At 34.6% G+C, this 10238-nt stretch overlaps 1 long non-coding RNA gene across 1 annotated transcript; it reads left to right on the top strand.

Annotated features, from left to right (window-relative positions):
• Positions 1 to 751: 751 nt before the first annotated feature.
• On the top strand, positions 752 to 7783 carry LOC128231909 (uncharacterized). Its single transcript, XR_008260462.1, has 4 exons — positions 752 to 892; positions 2549 to 2700; positions 2931 to 3118; positions 3784 to 7783. It is a non-coding gene; the product is annotated as an uncharacterized LOC128231909 (long non-coding RNA).
• The last annotated feature ends 2455 nt before the right edge of the window (positions 7784 to 10238 follow it).

Raw genomic sequence — 10238 nt, 5'->3', positions numbered from 1 at the left:
ATACAAATAACTACAGATAACATTAGAAGATCCATGAAAATGTGCAAAAACATCAAACAAGTATCCATAACAATTTGCACATAATTTTTATGCAGTTATCATATTTTTGAAACCTCAAACTATTCAAAAACAGTGAGGGCACATATGTCAAAAATATTAAAAAATGTCAAGAATAGTCATATATAATCAAAGAAAAAAGTATAATAAATCTAAAAAATGCTATGTGCCATGCAATGAATAGTTAAAAATAACACATTTTATCCAAAAAACGTATCAAGGTGACATGCAAATTTTGTCCCAAAAAAGACGGTCAGAAGTCGGTACCGTCTTTTGAAGTTCTGAGGTATAATTATTCAATTAAGTTTGTCATTTTGGTAAATAAAGAAATAAGATTTTGATTATGTATATTCGTCGGAAATGGAGTGAATAACACCAATATACCAACATTTTATACAAATGAAAACAAAAACGTTTTTTACATCGGCTCTCCTGATTGTTTCTACTTACACCGCCATTTTGATTTGGTTCCCGTATTCCTAATACTTTTCGATTGCACGACGGGCACCCGGTTTAGCTGATACCGGTCTCTTTTTGTAGAAAAGAGAATAAGGGTACCAGTCTAATGTCCTTAAATGCAAGAAGCGTTTTCATTGGTCGTACATTTAGGATACAGTGTTGATTTTGACAAACGACAAGACGGATTTAAGCAGGTGCCCGTTTATAAAATAACGTCATAGATATCTGTGTAGTTGTTTATTTACATGTTTTACAACTACAAGATGCTGAGTTAGTAACAATTTAGAGGATGTTTTCAAAGAAATCAAACAGTCGGAACTGAGAGATAATGTGCAGTATGTGACAGACTAAAGTTCGAAGAACTTTGGAAATAATGGTATTGAGCATTTTCTGTTTAATATGTGTTAAACTGTTATTTAATTGATGCAAGTTATGCAAAGAAGACTGCACTGTATTTTGCCATACACCTGTGACCAATAATGATCCTACTCCCAGCATACACTTAAAATATAGTACACTAAGTAAAGGGGACTATAAAAATAAATATAAACGAAATGTGGTGAGACAACCAGCCTTTATCTCTGTACAAGTGACCATAGCTAGTAATCATGTTCTAAAGCACTAGTCTGACAATTGGCCATATATCTCGCTATACTCTTGTTCATAGTTGAGGGACACGTTCTTAAGCACTGTAGTTTGACAACTGGCCATATATCTCTATACTGGTGTTCATAGTTGAGTGACCCAATCTAAAGCACTGTAGTTAGACAACTGACCATATATCTCTATACTAGTGTCCATAGATAAGGGACCCGTTCTAAAGCACTGTACTTTGACAACTAGCCATATACCTCTATACTGGTGTCCATAGATAAGGGACCCGTTCTAAAGCACTGTAGTTTGACAACTGGCCATATACCTCTATACTGGTGTCCATAGTATTGGGACCCGTTCTGAAGCACTGTACTTTTGACAACTAGCCATATACCTCTATACTGGTGTCCATAGTATTAAGACCCGTTCTAAAGCACTGTAGTTAGACAACTGACCATATATCTCTATACTGCTGTTCATAGTTAAGGGACCCGTTCTAAAGCAGTGTAGTTTGACAACTGGCCATATACCTCTATACTGGTGTCCATAGTATTGGAATCCGTTCTAAATCAGTGTAGTTTGACAAGTGGCCATATATCTCTATACTGGTGTCCATAGTATTGGGACCCGTTCTAAGCACTGTACTTTGACAACTAGCCATATACCTCTATACTGGTGTCCATAGTATTAAGACCCGTTCTAAAGCACTGTAGTTAGACAACTGACCATATATCTCTATACTGCTGTTCATAGTTAAGGGACCCTTTCTAAGCACTGTACTTTGACAACTAGCCATATATCTAGACTGGTGTCCATAGTATTGGGACCCGTTCTAAAGCACTGTACTTTGACAACTGGCCATATACCTCTATACTGGTGTCTATAGTATTAATACCCTTTCTTAAGCACTGTAGTTAGACAACTGGCTATATACCTCTTTACTGGTGTTCATAGTTAAGGGACCCATTCTAATGCACTGTACTTTGACAACTGGCCATATATCTCTATACTGGTGTCCATAGTATTGGGACCCTTTCTAAAGCACTGTATTTGACAACTTGCCATATACCTCCATACTGGTGTTCATAGTTAAGGGACCCGTTCTAAAGCACTCTACTTTGACAACTGGCCATATACCTCGATCTATACTGGTGTCCATGGTATTGGGTCCCGTTCTAAAGCACTGTAGTTTGACAACTGGCCATATATCTCTATATAGGTGTTCATAGTTGAGGGACCCATTCTAAAGCACTGTAGTTTGACAGTTGACCATATAGCTTTTATACTGGTGATCATAGTTGAGGGACACGTTCTAAAGCGCTGTAGTTTAACAAGTGACCATATGTCTCTATACTGGTGATAACTCTAAATAGGTGACTTTCTTATGCACTGTAGGAAGTCAATTGACAGATGTTCATTTATTTTTTTATTTTTTTAGTAGAATTGGTTCAAAAAGACACTAGAAGCACACTAGCACAAAATGGCCACCACCACTATCACCATAAAGTGTGTGCTGTGCAGTCTGTCTACACCAGCTTGCTTCTGGAATGTAGAAGAGTTCAAGATCGAACCATGTTGAAAAGCCAACTGGTAAGACTGTGCTTTGTGTTTGTAATTTTGTATGACACCACATTTATTGTTTCTGCCACGCTTAAAAGAAATGTCCATACACAAGTACAGGTCTTATACACAAGTACAGAATTGAAATAAAAACAATGATTTAAAGAGCATTGAGTTGATGAGTGAGAACAAAAATTATATACCCATGTACATGTTTAATAAACAATGCATCTCATACTATGAATTATTAATGCTATTAGGAGCTGGTCATGGACCTTTGCCTGCCATTTATCCAGAGCCTGTCTCAGTGGTGGTAGGTATATCCTGCTTGGACCAACAGTTGACCACACCATTGAGTCCATGATCTCAGTAGCAGCCATGACAACATATACAGACTGACACCTGCAGTAGGCCTATGGATGCATACAATCTGCACCTCTTACCTTGGGTGAGATTAAACCTTTCCAAGTCCTCAGCATCAACATTTCTGTAATTAAAACTAAAAATAATAAACTTTTTAAACATTGTTATAAATAATTATATACAGACAAAGTCAATTTTATCATTTGTTTCATGAATGTGTTTTCTTTGAAATGCTGTAAAAGCCATAGCTTCATACCTGTAAGATTACTGTTAATGATAGTTTGTTTAATCATTAAATAATATATGGGCAACATTTAATGTATCATCACTTAAAGCTGCACTCTCACGGATTGAACGTTTTTATTTTTTGTCTTGGAATGAGCCATTTTTTGGCGAAAGTCCATGGAAACCAGTGATATAAGACTGCTGACAAAAAATAGATTGCAGATTTTTATATTTAAGTTAAAAAAATCATGTTTTATGCATTTTTCTTAAACTGTCAGTCACGGTTTTAGCCATAAAGTATTAATTTTCTAACGGAAATATGCAAATCTGCGCTCTGATATTTTGTCAGCAATCTTATATCATTAGTTTGCAGATATTTACGCAAAAATTTGCTCTTTCCAAGACAAAAAATAAAAAAGTTGTAAATATGGTAAATCTGTGAGAGTGCAGCTTTAAGGTAAAAAATAAACATAAAAAGTCACTGCGAATATAAACTGTTTTTAAATATGTACATTGAAATTGCAGGCTGTCAGTTTGAAACATCTCAACTCAGAAGGAAGTGAATGAATCCCCAGGATTGTTCCTCTCAGGACAATCTCTTCAACAGGCTGTTGACAGTTTGCAAGCTCTTTGGATGGAATTACCTTAGCTTACCTTGCAGAGAATCTGTGATATAAAAGACCTCTTTTGCGCTGCTTTGTGTTAATGATTTACAAACAGACGCATTTTATTTTTTAAATATCTTAATAATACATTTTGTAGGTTGACCTTAGACCATGAAACATTAATGGTAGGATATCTTTGACCAGAACATGACCAGTATTGTATTTTGAGTTTGTTGGTCAAAGGTGAAGGTCATGGCAAACTGTGGTTAATCTGCACAATGACTCTTGAATTCTTTGACCTAAGACCATTAATATTTAGTGATTGCTATCACTCCAATGCATATTAACAGGGTCCTGCTGAAATTTAGCTAGAGCTTGTTAATTAGCATTGCAAATCATTATTTGTGTACGTAACTATAAATACTGATAGGCTTTGTGTCAAAAACTTGACCATCACAAATTCGGGTCATTTTTTATCTTATCTTGTTTCAGCCTTGTCATTTTTGTAACACTTTTTACAGCAATCAGGAACAAAGGTTTGTGTTGTTGACTTTAAGAATGTACATTACAGCTGCACTCTACAGTTTTTACATTATTTTGCATGTTTTGTCTCAGAACCATCCTTCAATTTAAATTATTTAAGATTAAACAATAGAACAGATCTCAATTGTGTGAAAAACTGCTGATTTTTTTTCTTAAAGCGTATTAGTAACTCTTGTAGCCATAAAACATTGATTTCCAGTTGGAAATTAAAAAAAAACATGATCTGATCTTTTGTTAGCAATCATATATAATTATCACTGTTTTCCAGACATCTATCACAAAATACATCATTCCAATACAAAAAAGATGTCAAATTGGTCGATCCGGCTGTGAGAGAGCAGCTTTAACCCTTTAGCGCATGTATACGAGATAGGCCGACATAAAGACCGTATGATATATTAGGTTTCAGAGCCAATGTTTTTGCATAATTATATAATAAGTTTTCCATTTACATGTTATTAAACCTGTTAAATTTATTCACTGGTTAAGGTTACATCCATCATTCAGTGTTATGAAAAATGTTAATAACAGTTATTTGTTTGAGGACCTTGTAACTTTGTGTTAGTTTGCACTTAAACAGCATACAACCACTAGCTGATTCAGCAGGGGTACTTATTATGTCAATATCAAAAAAAGGTAATAAAATGGGCTAAATATGCAACATTTCAAACGTGGTTTGTTTAAAATTTCCCTGAACCCCACTGCAAACATTTAAAACTGTATCATTTTCGTCTCTGAGGGATGGGCGTGTGTCAAAAGGTTGTGCCCTTAATCATCCCCCTCTTACATCAATTCCTGCTTGTTTTTGAAATCAGTAGTTCAAAGTCACTGTTAATGCTGTAAGTAAAACATTCTTTGTGTTTTATATCTCAGACAGTTAATACATTTTTAGTATATTTGACTTGACCAGTCGATTATCCTTTATGATCATTAGGTCAAAAGGTCAATATTGCAGTCATTGCTGATATATGCCTTCTTTAATCTAGCACAATGTCTTTAAACATCTTTTGTTTAAATGTATTTATTTGTTTAATGAGTGCATGTACTATTGCATTGTGCAATTGTTGGTTGGAGTTAATGTTCAGCGTGTGTAAATTAGCACAAGTATCTTTTTAACTAAAATAGCATTATGTACAGATGTATTCTCTTTGATGCTTTTTAACCACATTATTTGCAAGATCTTTGCATATACTGACAGGTATTGGTCTTAATTAGTTAAATGAACAATAAATGGTTACAATGCAGTCATATTTGACTAACTTTTAAAATAGCCCTCTGTGTGAATTTTGTTGTTGTTTGTTTCCACTAACCTGACTGATCACTATTTTTTCCTCGGACCCTACACCTTTTGCTGTAGTGTGTAATTGTTTTCTTTATTTTCTAAAGAATGTGCTTTTTTAGTGAACATGTTAAATTTTGACCATGTTAAGCTTGACTATTGGAAGAATAAGGAGGCTTTTCTACTTGCCCCAGTGTTGCTGTTGGCGTCCGGTTCAAGGTTTTGATAGGCACATTTTATATTTCTAACCAGGTTTTCACTGTGAAGTGAAACCTGGTTATGAAATGACATTGTTTTGTGGGCTGGTCAGCAGGAGGACAACATCAAATACACCTATGGTACCTTATAATTTTAGTTAAGTTTGACAGAGAGTGACCAAACTTGGTATAAAGGTAGAGTTTATTGAGATTTTACATGGGATTACATTTGCGGCTCCTAGGATCAAGGTCAAGGTCCCTAATAATATAAATAGAAAAATGGTTAGTACTAGTGATGATTACCAAGTACTATTGATTAATCGTGACTGACAATACCGGTACTATGTCGGCGACAATCGATAGTGGTTGTCCAAAATCAATGTCACTAATGTTACTTCCTGTAACTACGTATGTTTTGTTTTGTGGTAAAACTTGAGTTAATGTCATTTTTTCTTTCATGTAAATTCTTGTTGTATTCATTTTAAGAAGGGTGTCACTCTCTTACACAAATGCGGTGAATGTAAACACTTGTGCTTAATACCTTACAAACTCTCCCAAAATTATAAATTGTTTTTAATTGTTTATATATTTCATAAAACCTTCTTCTATAAGCTGTCTCTATAGTGTAGTGGGTCTGGTCATACCTGTGAATACCGGGGATCCCGGCGGGATGCATTCTGTTTTTGAAACCTTTTTTGGTTTCGTTTGTAATTAACTAGTTTACTTTTTTGGTGGAAGTTTTATGAAATTTAGATATTCTAATGATATGTTCAATATAACAGGTTATTGAATGTTAAGCTGATTTACAAATATTGAATATTTTTTTACATTGATAAAATACAAAGATGACTTTTTGCAATTGATGTGCAATTATTAAGTATGTGTTGTGTTGTTATGGTTTTTCATTTAGTTATTAAAGACAGGAAAAGATTAATAAAATTTACTTACTGTTGCCAAGGCATGACTATAGCATCACACATACTGATTCCAAGTCAAACCATCTAAATGATCATGATGATACTACATGTATGTATAAAGAATGTATTCCTTACAGATATTATGAACGTTCGATTATTGTCCGATAGTAAATCGAAATGCTTGTTTTGATTCAATTTGATTATCGATAGCAAATGGAGTCTGATTTTCAAACACTAGTTAGTACTGAATAACTAGTTAGCGTTGACATATAGTGACCAAACTTAGTATATAGGAAGAGCTTATAAAGACCTATCATTGGATTGCATTTGGGGCCCATAGTATCAAGGTCACCATTACAAAAAAAAAAAAAAACCTATTGAAACCTATTCACTCAACAAAGGGTAATTAATTATGTTTGTCTGTCAATCATTGAAAATCTGTTTTTGTTGCATTGCAGCATTTCTTGCTTACTTTTAATTTTGACTGTTTTATACTGCATTTGACAGCCACATATTTCATCATTATTGTATTTATTTCTAAGACAAAGTGGCACATAGTTGATGGCACTGTCCTATGACAGCTCTTGTTTATCTTAAAAAAATAGAATGGTGATATACCCTGGTATAGGTAGTTTGGGTACAGAACCCCGACTCTAAAAATAAAATAGAAAAAGGCATATTGACCTACCCTATTTATATGGAGAAGTTAGTTGAAACAAAAAACTTTTTTGACCATTTATATTAAATATTGTATCCCTAAGGTTTTTACTTAAAGCTCCATGTTAAGCCAACAAGGTAACTGTTGTTTTCAAATGTAATACATATAGCTTTTGCCTATAAACTTTCAATAGTTCATTGGAACCAGTAGGTTCATCAAGATGCATCTATGTTCATTTACTGTAGCCCAGTCCAGAACATTTGTCACATTGTTGTGTCAGCACTTTTTTGAATGGATTTTTATTATGATTTCAAATAAAGCATTTAAAAATGTTGATTTCTTGTATTAAGTGATTACTACTATCCTTATCAGCTCAGCAGGAAGCTAGAAAAAGCCTCTGTTACATGTATAAAGGCTGCCTTAGGCATGATTGAAAGAATTTTTCAATTTTGCACCGAGCAGATGGTTTATTTATACCACCTTCAGGTAGTCATGATTAACACTTCAAAGATATCCCAGGTAGTCTTGATCAACTCTTCAAAGATATCCCAGGTAGACATGAGCACCTCTTCAAAGATATCCCAGGAAGTCATGAGCATCTCTTCAAAGATATCTAAGGTAGTCATGATCACCTCTTCAAAGATATCCCAGGTAGTCATGATCACCTCTTCAAAGATATCCCAGGTAGTCATGAGCACCTCTTCAAAGATAGTCAAGGTAGTCATGATCACCTCTTCAAAAATATCCCAGGTAGTCTTGATCAACTCTTCAAAGATATCCCAGGTAGACATGAGCACCTCTTCAAAGATATCCCAGGTAGTCATTATCACCTCTTCAAAGATATCCAAGCTAGTCATGGTCACCTCTTCAAAGATATCCAAAGTAGTCATGGTCACCTCTTCAAAGATATCCCAGGTAGTTATGATCACCTCTTCAAAGATATCCAAGGTAGTCATGGTCACCTCTTCAAAGATATCCCAGGTACATGTAGTTATGATCACCTTTTCAAAGATATCCAAAGTAGTCATGGTCACCTCTTCAAAGATATCCCAGGTAGTTATGATTACCTCTTCAAAGATATCCAAGGTAGTCATGGTCACCTCTTCAAAGATATCCCAGGTACATGTAGTTATGATCACCTCTTCAAAGATATCCAAGGTAGTCATAGTCACCTCTTCAAAGATATCCAAGGTAGTCATAGTCACCTCTTCAAAGATATCCCAGGTAGTTATGATCACCTCTTCAAAGATGTCCAAGGTAGTCATGGTCACCTCTTCAAAAATATCCCAGGTACATGTAGTCATGGTCACCTCTTCAAAGATATCCAAAGTAGTCATGGTCACCTCTTCAAAGATATCCCAGGTAGTTATGATCACCTCTTCAAAGATATCCAAGGTAGTCATGGTCACCTCTTCAAAGATATCCCAGGTACATGTAGTTATGATCACCTTTTCAAAGATATCCAAGGTAGTCATAGTCACCTCTTCAAAGATATCCAAGGTAGTCATAGTCATCTCTTCAAAGATATCCCAGGTAGTCATAATCACCTCTTCAAAGATATCCCTTTGTAACCATGCAGTTATTGCCAGCATACTTTAAATCTGTGATTCAATAGGCTGGTTGTAGGGAGATAAAAAACAACAGGTCAAATAGCTGATGGTGTTAGCAAAAATTAGTGTTTTTTGATGTATGGAATGACAGGCCATAGATTTAAGACTTGAAAGGAAAATCATTTGGTGGTTTAAGCCTGAACAAAAGCCAAGGTCAATCAATGCTTCAGACCCTTGATATAAGTGTATAATAATTACTGTGTACTTTCAGAAGAATTAATTTGTGACACAGTTCACATAAGTTTCGCTTTATGTTGATATTTCCATGCAGATAAGTAACCATACTTGTATGAAAAACTATTTCTCAATTTCACCAAGCATAGAAAACTACCTACAATGGAAGTGTTCTTGTCACAGACTCAATCATGTCATCTAAAATCCCCACAATTCTTCCATATTTTTTAGTCTTCTCTTCAAGTTTGGCCCATTTCAGATGAACAACATCCATTTGTAAAAGAGCATAGTAAAATAGACTTTCATCATATATTTTCTTGTAATTCCTCATGTGAATCCAATTGTTGATCTAGTAGTTTCTTCACATAGGGTAATCCAACCATTTCTTGTAGATCATCTTCTTAATCTAATGTTCTTGTAATTCCTCAGGTGAATTGATGATCTAGTAGTTTTCTTCACATATTTCAACTTATTCTTGAAAATCACCTTAATCCAATGCTTATCCTGACGTTTTTCTATAATTCCATTTCTATGTTTCTTCACTAAATAAAAAGTAATCTGTTTTTAACACAACCAATGAAGACTTTCTTTGAAGTTTTAACTGGTTCTAACCATTTATCTTACACTTGCATAAATCCTGTGTATTATCTGCAGACTTCAAAATCCAAAAACATTATTTCAATTTCATAGTTTTTCAGCTGAATCAAACATCACTTTGCTCCTCCAGTGAATCCAAAATCCAATCTCAAATCAATGATTCCAGGTGATCAGTTGATAAACTGCATTGCTTAAGAATAAGAACTTCACATTAGGTGTCACCTCATAACTACTCGTATGAAGGCATTTTAAATACAGTCATAGCATAAAAAAGTATTTTGGTTTTAGTGAGGTTCGAATCCGAGCCTTTAAATCCAAGAAAAAAGTAGAAAACAGCCGGCTAGTCCTCCAGCCACTGGGACTTGAATTTACAACAAAAATGGTGGATATGTTGACCTGT

This window comes from Mya arenaria, chromosome 4 (assembly GCF_026914265.1).
Source record: "Mya arenaria isolate MELC-2E11 chromosome 4, ASM2691426v1".
Classification (NCBI taxonomy): Eukaryota; Metazoa; Mollusca; class Bivalvia; order Myida; family Myidae; genus Mya; species Mya arenaria.
Note: the sequence above shows the minus strand (reverse complement) of the source record. Positions and strands in the feature narration are given on the sequence as shown.